General features: G+C 34.0%; 1 long non-coding RNA gene across 1 annotated transcript; it reads left to right on the forward strand.

Annotated features, from left to right (window-relative positions):
• Positions 1-1,030: 1,030 nt before the first annotated feature.
• LOC146899075 (uncharacterized) lies at positions 1,031-11,320 on the forward strand. Its single transcript, XR_015022921.1, has 2 exons — positions 1,031-1,170; positions 8,214-11,320. It is a non-coding gene; the product is annotated as an uncharacterized LOC146899075 (long non-coding RNA).
• The last annotated feature ends 4,481 nt before the right edge of the window (positions 11,321-15,801 follow it).

A 15,801-nucleotide genomic window follows, 5' to 3' on the forward strand; every position in this document is an offset into this window, starting at 1 on the left:
CAAAACGTATAATAGGGTAATAGTAGTGATTGAGAAAGGAGACTTCTGTGGTACACCAAACCATGTAACAATTACCCAGTGAACACCAAATGACAGTAGTATTAACGAGATGAATACAATTCATAACCAAGAAGCTGCACTGAACAGTACATGTTTCAATTCACAATTCAGTCCGATAATCACGTAGTTTCACAAAACATTACACCATTATCTGCAGTCAGCAACTTCTTATAAGATAAAGTATGCATCAGAACTCGAGGCTTCATGCTATGAAAAAAAATGGGTTATTAATTACGCCTTACGCCTCTTTCATGGTAGAAAAGAAGGCAGAGAGAATGGAAAGGAAGTCGAAGGGAAGATAAAAGAAAAGTGGGAGACAATGGATAATTTAAGGATATTTTGTCAATTCAAGTGTAACTCGAGGTGTAACAAGAAAAAATCAAACATTGTTGGGGAACTTGGTCATGAAAAATCAGTATTATAATTTCTTTTGCTAGTTTTAATTATTCAAATAAAAAATACAAAGATATAATTATAGAAGTTCAAACCTTACTGAAGTTTTAAGAAAAGATCTGGTACACGTGTTAATCTAAAAGTGATCAGATGCTGTTAATTCAAAAAGCTATTTCAAAATACACAGATACATATATAATTGTAATTTTTTATTTTACACTACACTGTTGCATGGTGAACATCAACGTGATCTGGTACACTTGCTGGATTAAATGGTGTTTCAGAAAGAGAAATGAAAATATCATTAGAACATCATAAACATAAAACAGCATTTGCTTATAGTTACTTCCCTTACCATATTTTAATTTGTACTCTAGTTAACACTGCTAGGTCAAACAATCAAAAGATAACTTTCAAATACATTATACATATACTTTCAAAAGACAACTTTCACAACACATTAAGAATTCCTAAGCTAGAAGCAGGCCTAACTTATGCACACTTGGTTAAGCAAAGAGATATATTCCAATACTGTGGTTGTTCTTAATAGAAACAATGCAGGACACACCATTAATAATAAGAAAATGGCTGGTTTTGTCCAAAAGCTGAATGGACAGTCTATCATCATGTTCCACACAAGCATTTCACAATCCACCTACATTTGCAATGACCGGGATAAAATACAAAGAACCAATCCAAGCAGAAAGCACAAAGGATGTATAACCAAGTACAAATCACCTTGAAGCCGGTACACTCAGAAATATCCACTTAGGAGAACCGATTTATTCATATGCACATCATCAAATAACAAAGGCTATAGAAAACCTTTGCGATTAAAAACCGCCATTAGGACAATAAGAGACCAACCAAGCTGACCAAAACAGATTAAAGATACAGGCAGGTCAAACCACAAGGGAATATCTACTCCACTGACAAAGCTACAAATTTGGGACAGAAGATTCTTATTCTTATATAACTAGAAAAGACGGCAGACTACCAACCAGAACATAACACCAACCAAGCTGACCAGAATTTCATATCCTCGTAGCGGGCAAAATCATATACTCTATAATCTTGTATGCTTCAGTATTCACGCTCCTGATGGCAAGAAAAACATTATGGTTCCACAAAGAATCCTTATACTGAAATGTAAAGAATCCATAAAGAATCCACAAAGAAAAATCATATACTCTAACTGAGCTTCCACAAAGAATCCCTATACTGAAATGTAAAGAATCCATGCAGAAAATACGCAGCAAGCAAAACATTATGGTTCATATGTCCTTGTTGATTTGTTCACAAAAAATTATGGTTCATATGTCCTTGTTGATTTGTTCACAAAAATTTAGTACAAAGCGGTAAAGACACTCAACTTCAATTTCACCGAACCCATGCAACAACCCTGTCAACACCGGATGAAAATGTACAGAAAATTTACATTGTATGAAAAAGAACTAAAATATAAAGACCTAAAATTTACATTGTAGGAAAAAGAACTAAAATATAAAGAATAATAGCTTGATTATTCAAACCAAATCGCAGATCAGCATAACAAAGAAAGGAGCAAGCTGTCCCAACTTCACGAGATACTGTAAGCTTTGCACTGTCAGATTTCAGATCAATAACCAAATGTCGAAAAGAAATCAACCCAACAAAATTTGCAATCCAAGTAGAGAATTCCCAAATAAACACGAGGCTTGATACTAAACAGAAGGTTATGGTTTCAGAACCATAACCAAGTCAGTTCGCGTGGTTTTTTAAAAAGACTGCAAAAATCTGGTTCCGACTTTTATTGCTATACATGTAAATTTGAAAGGTGATGCTGTTTTTTTTTTTTTTTGCAGTATGGCGATAAAAGTCAGAACCAAATCAAACCTTGGATTAAAAAAAATCAGAAAAGAACTAGCGTACAAAACATGAAGGTGAAAAAAGAAAGATAACAGCAAAAAGAATAAAAAATAATCAAAACAAGAGAAACAAAACCAAAAGGAATCACTTGTTCTTAAATTACCTTCCCTGCAACACGGGAAAATAAAAAGTCAAGAAAAACATGCTTTCAAAAAATATTGAAAACCAGAAGATTTTGGAAGAGATCCCCAAATCAAAACTCGAGGGTTTTATGCTATGAAGAAAGAACATATTTGTTTTACAAACCACGCTGCAGAAAAACACAATTCAATTCTAGCGTTTTGCAAACAAATCCTAAAAATAAAAATAATAAAGAACCACAACTGAAGAATTCTAATATTTTGCAATCAAATCCTGAAAATAAAAATAATAAAGAACAACAGGATAGCTCAAAACAAAATCATGCAAAATAACCAAACAAGAATCAGAATGACAATTAACTAACAATTCATTATTTGTGATAATCATAAAAATAAGTACAGCAACCACTAAGATCAACATCAAAATTAATAGATCAACATTAATAGATCACCTCTTGGAGCACCAAAAAGGAAAATAAGAAATCAAGAAATATGTACTCTCATAATCAACAGAAATATTGAACAGAAAAATAGATTCACAATCCAATCTGCAGCATGTCTTAAGAACAAAGCCCAAAAACTGAAAGTAAAGAACGACTTTGATATATCTGGACTAGTGTATCTCCAAACGTTGTAGATATCCAAACTTTAGCCCTCTGCAAAACAGAAGTGTATATCTTGATTATCCAAGAAAGATGGACAGAATCAACGTTGTAGATATCCAAACTGGACAGAATCAACGTTGTAGATATCCAAACTTTAGCCCTCTGCAAAACAGAAGTGTATATCTTGATTATCCAAGAAAGATGGACAGAATCATAAATATTGTTGAAGCTCTCCTAATATTTAGTTTAATGATTCTAAACATCGACACATTACAATGCCAAAGGAAACCTATTTTCCAGAACAAGTACATTCAAGGCATGAAAAAGACAAGGAAACGTGCAGAAATCATTGTCAAAGTAGAGATAACCAAATGAAAGCTTAACAACGGCAGCCAATTGCAGATTCTTGTGCTCCATTAAGGTCCCCCTTAAACCAAGTCCTTGCTCCAATTGCAGAATCTGTTAGGCATAACCATTTTAGAGAGAAGATTCTTACCCTTAATTATATATACCACAAAACGCTGGAAAGTAGAAAACGAATTATAGTAGAGGAGGGGACAAATCAACAAATTAAAGTGTCAAACCAGTCCAGAATTCTTATATGCTTCATGCTCTCCTGAGACAGAACCGCAAAAACTGACAGTTGCAATAAACCAAGTCCTTGCTCCAATTGCAGAATCTGTGAGGAATACCCCATTTTGGAGTGAATATTTTTATTCTCACAGACGGCAGAAAAATAGAAAAAAAATTATAGCAGAGGAAGGGACAAATCAACAAATTAAAGTGCCAAACCAGTCCAGAATTCAACAAATTAAAGTGCCAAACCAGTCCAGAATTCTTATATGCTTCATACTCACTCCTGATACAGATCAACAAAAACTTGACACTTGCAAGAAACCATCAGAGGACCCCGTTAGAAAATTACCATTTTTATCCCAAGGCTGAATGGAACCTTGCTTCCTGTCACATTTATAGGTTTCTCCTCCATCACACACATAAAACTCAAAAACTGAAAAAGTAGATGACCAAATTATAGCCTAGCAACAATAGGGAGTATATGACACAGCCTGCAGAAGAAGTTGATTCAGTGGCACCAATTTCCATCCAATGTGCAAGATTGTCATGTAGCCATATGATAGACACGATTTAAGCTACACCAAATACAGAGGAGTCCTTGGGCCACTGTAATGAAGAGGACATCTTCATAAATTACAAATTTCAATGAAAACTACGTTGATCATAGAAACAAGATAAGTAGTACAAACAAAGGACAGAGACACTCATCTCCGCCAATTTGTCCCTAAGTTCAGATCGCCAAATTAATCCTAGCAACAGTCGAAAACATAAATCATGTATCCTTGTTAATTAGTTGACAGAAGATAAGTAGTACAAATGACAGAGGCACTCAACTCCACCAATTTCTCGCTAAATTCAGATTGCCAAATTAATCCTACCAACAGTCGAAAACGTATATCAAATCATGTATTAATTAGTTGACAGAAGTTAAGTAGTACAAAAGATAGAGGCACTCATCTCCACCAATTTCTCCAAGTCCAGATTGCCAAATTAATCCTAGCAACAGTTGAAAGTGTATATCAATCCTAGCAAAAGTCGCAATTTTATGTCAAGTCGCGTATTCTTGTTAATTACGTATATCAAATCATGTATCCTTGTTAATTAGTTGACTGAAGATAAGTAGTACAAAGGAAAGTGGCATTCATCACCAATTTCTCCCTATGTTCAGATTGCCAACTCAATCCTATCAACAGTCGAAAGTCTATATCAAATCAAATATCCTTTTTATTTAGTTGACAGAAGATAAGTAAGTAGCACAAACCAATTTCTCCATTTCAGAAGGAAAACTTAACCTGTGAACAACAGATGATTCATGTGCATAAACACTACACCGTGACAAACAGAAGGAAGATAGTTTAAATCTCCAAACCAAGCCATCAAACAAGAGAATGATAGATAGAATCGTAAGAAATCGTATGTTCACAGATTATTTCTCCTGCAAGACCAAAGAGTAACGAATCAAGAAATATTCATACTCTCAGAGTAGTTAAAGAAATATTGAAAACGAAAAGATTATGATAGATATTACCAAATAAATACACTAGGCTCTATGCTGCGAAGAAAGTTATCAAATTGACAAACCGTGCTGCAGACAAAAATGTTCAAAATTCAATGTATATGCCTTGCTATCAAATCCCAGAAAAAATTAAAATAATAAAGGACTCATTAAAGAAAAATCGTTTATCTATAGGAGCCGTTCCCCCGTTCTTGTCCATTACATCAAGTCTCCTAGATTTCAAGACTTCCCTGCTCACAGTACAACGGATAAATGGATCTTCGATTATCAAAGGAAGAGTTATATCGAAAAATAACACAAATAGAAAGAAAGAAAAAAAGAAAAAGAAAAGAAAAACATGACAGAGTGAGAAATATATGCTCTCAGGAGCATTGAATGGATGAATTTACTAGATAGAGATCACCAGAAAAATACTCAAGGCTCCATACTCAGAAGGAGGTTCTTACTTAGACATACTCAAGGCTCCACTGAAGAAATTCGATTTATCTATTTGAAGCCATTCTCCGTTCATATCCGTTGTGTCAAGAATCGCAAAATGTTTCTAGTTTTCAAGAATTCTGCCACTTGCTGCAAAATGGTTAAACATATATCTCGATTATCTACTAATGAAAAACTAGAACCAATAGTTTGAAAATAAACATAAAATTCTGGAAAAACCGATCCAAAAAAGAAGAAAGAAAACTGTGAAATTCTTGATATCTACATTCCAAAAAAGGATATCGAAACACCAATCCATAAAGATCAAAAACCCAAGCGAAAGGATAAACTCAAGACTCTTGTATGCTTTGCACTCACGCTCCTGATACAAAAACATAAAAACTGCAACACTAGCAGGGCACACCATCAGAGCATAACTATCCCATCCCAACACAAATCAACGTAAGAAAAAAATAACCAATTTTTAATCCCAAGGTTGAATGAAAAGTAAGAGGTATGACCAGCTTTATTCCAATTCTAAACGAAAGTAAGAAAACCTAAATGAGATGACATCAAAGCAGTCTCAATTTCTCCAGAATTGTGTAAACTATCACACTGTCAGATTACATCAAAAACCAAAATGTAAGGAATCAGTAGTATGGTGGTGTAAGAAAACCTAAGGCTGAACTTCTCAGATATAAACAAGAGGAAGATCAATAGAACCAGAGTATGTTCACCGATCACTTCTCCTGCAACACGGAAAAGTAAATAACAACAAAAAAAAAAAAATAGGATGTAAATTGAAAAGAATTATCACCAAATAAAAAGGCTAGGCTCCATGCCATGAAGACGGTTATTAGTGTGACAAACCATGCTGCGGGAAAATATGTTCAAAATTCAATTCGTACGTCTTGCAATTGAATCGGAAAATAAAATAATAAAAAATGGCTCAATAAAGAAATTTGATATTTATCTATCTGAAGCTGTTGTTCTTTTCAGGTGTATAAAAATTTTCTAGATAATGCAGACTTCGCAGCTCACTGCAAGATCGATAAATGCATCGCCAGATTATCAAATGAAGAATTATATCCCAAAAAATACAGAGACAAGTTTTGATAACCAATTTGTAAACGAAGAGTCAAGAGAAGTGTTAAAAATCATGATATCTATAATCTGAGGGGACCATATAATAAGCAAGTCCCTAATGCTCACGTTTGCTAGCAGGAGAACCCTGAAATCAAGCAATCATGGAGCAAACAATACAGCCAACAGGTTAAGAAAACAAGAAACGAAAGAAAGTATGAACAAGAATAAACAAACTTCAGAATCAAGAAATCGGAATCATCCTCTCGTGTAACACCAAAAAGTAAATTTACAATTTAACAATCCAAAATTTACCAAATGTATGTCTCAATTATCCAATGAAGTTTATATTCAATAATCCAAAAATTACAGAAATAATTCTTGATAACGGATTGTAAAAGAAGATTGAAGAGAAGTATAACCCTAAGATCTCGCTCATAGGAAAACCTGAAATTAAGCAATCAAGGAGAAAACAATATGGCTAATGGATCAAGAAACGAAAGAAAGTAGAAAGAAGATCATGCAAACTCATACATGGTCTCCAGCAACACTAAAGATTGAACAAAAAGAGGCTCCATGCTATGAATGAAGGAGATCATTATTTTGACAAACCACGCTGCAGAAAAGCAATTTCAAAATCAATTTGTATGACTCATTGAAGAAATTCAAATTATCTGGAGAACATGTTGACAGATTCTTGGGATTTAAAGAGTATTGATCATATTAGGCTATGCCTATAAGCCATGAGATAACTAGTATTTTTATTAAGAGTTTTACAAGGTTGATGAACACTGAGATTTGAGTTATATGAAAGAACAAGAGCAACAACTCTACGCTTACACTAATAATGTGAGATATCATCTAGAATAAAATTTAAGAGAACAAATCAGATAATTTAATTTAGCGGCAAAATCAACAAAACCATGGCTATTTGTTCTCAAAATCAATAAAGATTTTAACAAAAAGGATTTACTACATATTACCAAATTAAGACTTGAGGTTCTTAGCTATGAATGAGGTTATTATTTTGACAACAATCTGAAAAAGAAAGTTCATGATCCAATTTTTATGTATCGCACATGAACTCAGAAATGAAAAAAGATACAAAATTAGAGGAAGAAAGATAGAACCAGAAGAAATCGTGATTTCATAGGTTATTTCTCCTGAAAAACCAAAGAGATCACCGAATCAAAAAATATTAACTGATTTAATATTATACATAAAAAACAATGAAGAAATTTTGAAAAGAAAAATTAACAGACATCACCAAATCCCCGCTTAGTTTGACAAACCACCACGCTGCATAATAATTAAGAACATAATTAAAATTCAATTTGTATGACTTCCAATCAAATCAAAATTATTCTTAATAATCAATTGACTCTGCACACTTGGTTAAGCAAAGAGATATATTCCATTATCGTGGTTGTTCTTAATAGAAACAATGCAGGACACACCATTAATAATACGAAAATGGCTGGTTTTGTCCAGAAGCTGAATGGACAGTTTATCATCATGTTCCACACATCATTTCACAATCCAAGCAGAAAGCACAAAGGATGTATAACCAAGTAGAAATCACCTTGAAGCCGGTGCACTCAGAAAAATCCACTTATTGTTATGCACATCATCAAATAATAAATGGTATAGAAAAGTTCCCCAAATAAAGACCGCCATCAAGGCAATAAATGACCACCCAAACTGTCCAAAACAGATTACAGATACAGGCAGGTCAAGACAAAGCTACAAATTTGGGACAGAAGATTCTCATTCTTGTATAACTAGAAAAGATGGCAAACTACCAGAACATAACACCAAACTAAGCTGTCCAGAATTTCATACCCTCGTCCTGGGCAAAATCATTTACTCTAGAATCTTGTATGCTTCAATATTCATGCTCCTGATGGCAAAAACACATATATCCAACACTAGCATATGAGACACATCAAAGGAAAGATATCCTCAATGCCATAACATATACATACAAATTTACTGATCAAAGGAAAGATATGTAAAAATTTACTGATCTATCGCAGCTGAATGGTTAGTATGTAAACCTCCGGTTTCCACAGGTCACAACACACCACATTTCCCCCTGTAACACCCACACAATTCAAAAGAACTGAAAAAAGATGCCAAGTATCAAACGAAGACTAAAATGTCGAATTTTCATAGCAGAGATGGCCACCAAATTTAAGCCTGCAGAAGAACCGGAACAAATTTCTATCCAATTTGCAAGATGTTGGACTCTATGACACGGCAATTTAAGCTTCCACCTAATACCGGAGGTGTCCTTGGACCACTGTAACGAAGATAATAGCATTTTAGGAGTACACACCATAAATAAACTAACAACAGAAACAACAAAAGGTAAAAGAATATCATTTCCCCCTGCTAAATTATTCCCCAACAAACAGATCACCAAAACAATCAGCACCAAACCAAACTGCCCAAATTCCTAGAGTTTAAGCAAAAGCCGCTCTTCGGGATCGTATATCACTAAGGCCGACTTTCGTCCCTTCTCAACGGGTGGGTCTTGCAGTCAAGCTCCCTTCTGCCTCCTCATTTTGGGAAGGTCAGAGTAAGTTACTCTAGCATCTTACAAATTGCAGAGTTGCTCCAAATCTTTTATGCTAAACCACTGACTAAACTCAATGGAAGAAAAACATATAACTTAAAATGATCAATTATATCCCAAAATGGAAGGAAAATCTGTGATAACCTCACCCTAACTAAGCTTTCACAAAGAATCCTTCACTGAAATGTACATAAAATATATACCACAGCAAAACATTATGGTTCATATGTTCATGTTGATTTGTACAAAGCGGTAAAGACACTCAACTTCAATTTCTCTGAACCCGTGCAACAACCCTGTCAACACCAGATAAAAACGTACAGGAAAATTACGTTGTAGGAAAAAGTACCAAGAGAGAAAGAATAGCAGCTTGATCATTCAAACCAAGTCGCAGATCAGCATGTTCGTAGTAATAAGGTTGGCTGCGGCTTTAAAATCAAGGTACATCATGTACCCTGTAACACAAGCTGATAAAATTTCACAACAAAAAACCCCATTTACAAACACAGTGAGTCGGGAAGGAACGAGAAAACTAAATCCTCAAAAAAGATATGGAAACTTAAAAGAAATCATTGTCAAAGTAGAGACAACCAAATGAAAATTCTGGTGCTCCATTAAACTCCCCCCAAACCAAGTCCTTGCTTCAATTGCAGAATCTGTGTGTTTTGGAGAGAAGATTCTTATTCATTTATATAACCACAAACGACAGAAAAATAGAAAAGAATTATAGCAGAGGAAGGGACAAATCAACAAATTAAAGTGCCAAACCAGTCAAGAATTCATATATGCTTCATACTCACTCCTGCTACAGAACAACAAAAACTCCGACACTAGCAAGAAACCATCAGAGGACCGCGCTATCCCAAATCACAGCATAAAAACACACTAGAAAATTATCAGTTTAATCCCCAGGTTGAACGGAAGTAGTACAAAGGACAGAAGCACTCATCTCCCACCAATTTCTCCCCAAGTTCAGACCGCCAAATTAATCCTAGCAACAGTCAAAAAATATCAAATCATGTATCCTAGTTAATTAGTTAACAAAAGATAAGTAGTACACACGACAGAGGCACTCATCTCCGCCAATTTTTCCCTTAGGTCAGACTGCCAAATTAATCCTAGACCCAGTCGAAAACGTATATCAAATCATGTATTAATTAGTTGACAGAAGATAAGTAGTACAAAAGACAGAGGCACTCATCTCCACCAATTTCTCCCTAAGTTCAGATTGCAAAATCAATCCTAGCAACAGTCGAATATGAATGTCAAATCATGTATCCTTGTTGGTTACTTATATCAAATCATGTATCCTTGTTAATTACACATATCAAATCGTGTATCCTTGTAACTAGTTGACAGAAGATAAGTAGTACAAAGGAAAGAGGCACTCATCACCAATTTCTCCCTAAGTTCAGATTGCCAACTCAATCCTATCAACAGTCAAAAATGTATATCAAATCATGTATCCTTGTTAATTAGTTGACAGAAGATAAGTAGTACAGGGAGCAGAAGCACTCATCTCCACCAATTTCTCCCTAAATCCAGATCGCGAAATTAATCCTAGCAAACAGTCGTCAGTGTATATCAAATCAAATATCCTTTAAGTAGCACAAACCAATTTCACCATTTCAGAAGGAAAACTTAACAGTGAAGTGTGATCTGAGACTTCTGTTGCACACCAAACCTATGTAACACTTAACCTGTAAACAACAGATGATTCATGTATATAAACACTACACCATGACAAACAGAACGGATAAGAACACTTACGGCTAGACTTTTCACATATAATCACAACCCTCCCTGCACACATAAGAGTGTATCTAGAAACCTGTACACTTACTAATACACAACAGACTGTGGTTATTTTATGATACACTACACTGAAGAAAACAGGGTTTAATTCAAAATTCCACCAGGAATGATGTATCAAGTTTTTCAAAACATTACCATTTACTGAGACTCAATTGGCTTCATATCAGAACCCCAGTTATGTTTCCAAGTTCTGCAAAACATTACTATTACCTGTTACTCAAATAGCAATACCTTAAACGCACGCCCACAAAGATTAAAATTTGTTGTAACAGAGGAATTAAAGGACAATCAATTGGAATTCAAACAAAAAGAATCAACCAGAAAAGAATAAGAATACTGAGGATCAAACAAGAGAATGATAGATAGAATCGTAAGAAATCGTATGTTCACAGATTATTGCTCCTGCAACACTGAAGAATAACGAATCAAGAAATATTCATACTCTGAGAGTAGTAGTTAAAGAAATGTTGAAAACAAAAAGATTATGATAGATATCACCAAATAAACACGCTAGGCTCTATGCTGTGAATAAAGTTATCAGTTTGACAGACCGTGCTGCAGTAAACCATGTTCAAATTCAATTTAGTTTATTTAGTTTGACAGACCGTGCTGCAGAGAACCATGTTCAAAATTCAATCTGTATGCCTTGCCATCAAAGCCCAGAAATAAATTAATAAAGAACGTTGAAGAAAAATCATTGATCTATCATGAGCCGTTCCCCGTTCTTGTCCGTTACATTAAGTCTCCTAGATTTCATGACTTCCCTGCTCGCAGTACAGCAGATAAACGGATCGTCGATTATAAAAGTAAGAGTTATATTGAAAAATAACACAAATAATACTCGCAAAAGCATGACAGTGTGAAATATATGCTCACAGCAGCATTGAACGGATGAATTTACTAAATGTAAGGGATCAGTAGTATGATGGTGTAAGAAAACCTAAGGCTGAACTTCTCAGATATAAACAAGAGGGAGATCAATAGAATCAGAGTATGTTCACAGATCACTTCTCCTGCAAGACGGAAGAGTAAATAACAAAAAGAAATATATGATGGCAACATTCATATCAGAACCCCAGTTATGTTTCCAAGTTCTGCAAAACATTACTATTACCTGTTACTCAAATAGCAATACCTTAAACGCACGCCCACAAAGATTAAAATTTGTTGTAACAAAGGAATTAGAGGACAATCAATTGGAACCCAAACATAAAAAATCAACCAGAAAAGAATAAGAATACACCACATGAGAATCAAACAAGAGAAAGATAGATAGAATAGTAAGAAAACGTATGTTCACAGATTATTGCTCCTGCAACACAGAAGAATAACGAATCAAGAAATATTCGTACTCTGAGAGTAGTTAAAGAAATGCTGAAAACAAAAAGATTATGATAGATATCACCAAATAAACACGCTAGGCTCTATGCTGTGAATAAAGTTATCAGTTTGACAGACCGTGCTGCAGAAAAACATGTACAAATTCAATTTATATGCCTTGCAATCAAAGCCCAAAAATTAAATTAATGAAGAACTCATTGAAGAAAAATCATTTATCTATCAGGAGCTGTTCCCTGTTGCTGCGATGAAAGTTGTTATTTAGTTTGACAGACCATGCTGCAGAAAAACATGTTCAAAATTCAATCTGTATGCCTTGCCATCAAAGCCCAGAAATAAATTAATAAAGGACATGTTGAAGAAAAATCATTGATCTATCACGAGCCGTTCCCCGTTCTTGTCCGTTACAGTAAGTCTCCTGGATTTCATGACTTACCTGCTCGCAGTACAGCAGATAAACGGATTTTCGATTATAAAAGTAAGTTATATCGAAAAATAACACAAATACTCGGAAAAGAATGACAGTGTGAAATATATGCTCACAGCAGCATTGAACGGATGAATTTACTAGATAGAGATCACCAGAAAAATACTCAAGGCTCGACATACCAAGCTGCAGAAAAAGCATGTTCACAGTTCAATTCTTCTGGTAAAAAAAAAAGCTTACATTAAAAACAATAAAGAATGAATCATTAAAGAAATTCAATTTATCTATTTGAAGCCATTCTCCGTTCATATCCGTTGTGTCAAGAATAGCAAAATGTTTCTAGTTTTTCAGAATTCCACCACTTACTGCAAAATGGTTAAACATGTATCTTGATTATCTAATTATGTAAAACTAGAACCAGCTGTTCGAAAATAAACATATAATTCCTGAAAAAATGATCCATAAAAGAAGAGTAGAGAGAAAAAATTCTTGATATCTACATTCCAAAAAAGCATATCAAAATGCCAATCCATAAAGATAAACTCCAGACTCTTGTATGCTTTGGACTCCAGCACTAGCAGGGCACGCCATCAGAGCACAACTTATCCCATCCAAACAAAATCCACATGTAAGAAAAAAACAGTTCGATTCCAAGTAAGAGGTATAACCAGTTTTATTCCAAGTCTTAACGGAAGTAAGAAAACCTAAATGACCGAATACATCAAAGCAGTCACAATTTCTCCAGAATTGTGTAAACTATTACACTATCAGATTATATCAAAAAACTTAAATGTAATCAGTAGTATGATGGTGTAAGAAAACCTAAGGCTGAACTTCTCAAATATAAACAAGAGGAAGATCAATATAATCAGAAACAAGAGGAAGATCAATATAATCAGAGCATGTTCACAGATCACTTCTCCTGCAACACGGAAGAGTAAATAACAAATAAAGAAATATATGATGTCGATAAAAGAAATTTTTAAAATGAAAAGAATTTAATGGAGATCACCAAATCAAAATGCTAGGCTCCATGCCATGAAGCAGGTTATTATTGTCACAAACCATGCTGCAGAACAACATGTTCAAAATTCATTTCGTATGTCTCGCAATTGAAGCCCGGAAATTAAAATAATAAAGAATGTTCTTTTCCGTATAAAAACGTTCTAGATAATGAAGACTTCACAGCTCACTGCAAGATGGATAAATGCATCGCCAGATTATCAAATGAAGAATTATATCCCAAAAGAAGAATTATATCCCAAAAAATACAGAAAAAAGTTTTGATAACCAATTTGTAAAAGAAGAGTCGAGAGGTGTTAAAATTCTTGATATCTATAATCTGAGGAGAGCATATTAATAAGCAAGTCCCTAATGCTCATGTTAACAGCAGAACCCAAAAACAATAACCTCAAACCCTGAAATCAAGCAATCACGGAGCAAACAATACAGCCAACAGGTTAAGAAATCCAAATCATATCCTCTCATGTAACACCATCAAGAAATCCAAATCATATTCGTGTAACACCAAAAAGTAAATTAACAATTTAACAATTCAAGAAACATTTGTTCTTAGAATCAACAATGTAAGATTGAAACGAAAAGGATTTACTAGATATTATTATTTTGACAAACCACGCTGCCAGTCTAAACCAACAAAAACAAATAATCAACCAGAGAGGAATACATATAACCATAAGTAATCGTATGATACAAAATTACTTTTCCTGCAACACCAAAGAGCAACACCAAAGAAGGTAAAACAAATTATAAAATGAAAAGAATTTGAATTTAATAGAGATCACCAAATCAATCAAAACGCTAGGCTCCATGCATCAAGCAGGTAATAGTTTGACAAACTCGCTGCAAGAAAACATGTTGAAAATTCAATTTGCATGTCTTGCAGTAAAAACCCAGAAATTAAAGTAATAAAGAACGAATCATCGAATAAACTGATTTATCTATCTGGAGCCATTCCCCATTTTCGTATCAAACCGTTCTAGTCATCAAGACTTCTCAGCTCGCTGCAAAACGTCCAAATGTATCTCAATTATCCAATGATGTTTATATTCAATAATCCAAAAATTACAGAAATAATTTTTGATATCGGATTGTAAAAGAAGATTGAAGAGAAGTATAACCCAAAGATCTCACTCATAGGAAAACCTGAAATTAAGCAATCAAGGAGAAAACAATATGGCTAATGGATCAAGAAACGAAAGAAAGTAGAAAGAAGATCATGCAAACTCTAGACTCAAGACATCATAATCATACACGCTCTCCAGCAACACTAAAAATCATACACGCTCTCCAGCAACACTAAATATTGAACAAAAAGAGGCTCCATGCTATGAATGAAGGAGATCATTATTTTGACAAACCACGCTGCAGAAAAGCAATTTCAAAATCAATTTGTATGTCTTGTAATCAAAGTCAGATTAAAAATTAACAAATAATGGCTCATTGAAGAAATTCGATTTATCTGGAGCCGTTCTCCTTACTTATCAATTGAATCAAGAATACCTTGACTTTAGCTGCAAAATCAACAAAATCATGGCCTATTTGTTCTCAAATTCAATAAAGTTTTAAACAAAAAGTATTTACTACATATTACCAAATTAATACTTTATTTTGACAAAACAATCTGAAAAAGAAAGTTCATAATCCAATTTTTATGTATCGCACATGAACCCATAGATGAAAAAGAATATAAAATTAGAGGAAGAAAGATAGAACCAGAAATCGTGTTTTCATAGGTTTTTTCTCCTGAAAAACCAAAGAGATCACGGAATCAAAAAAATATTAAATGATTTAATATTATACATAAAAAAACAATGAAGAAATTTTAAAAAGAAAAATTTAACAGACATCACCAAATCCCCGCTTAGTTTGACAAACCACCAGCTGCATAATAATTAAGAACATATTTAAAATTCAATTTGTATGCCTTCCAATCAAATCAAAATTATTAAAAATTTATTAAAGAAATTTGATTTATCTAGCTG

This window comes from Medicago sativa, chromosome 8 (assembly GCF_051527215.1).
Source record: "Medicago sativa cultivar Bolivia chromosome 8, Bolivia_mono, whole genome shotgun sequence".
In the NCBI taxonomy this organism is placed as follows: domain Eukaryota; kingdom Viridiplantae; phylum Streptophyta; class Magnoliopsida; order Fabales; family Fabaceae; genus Medicago; species Medicago sativa.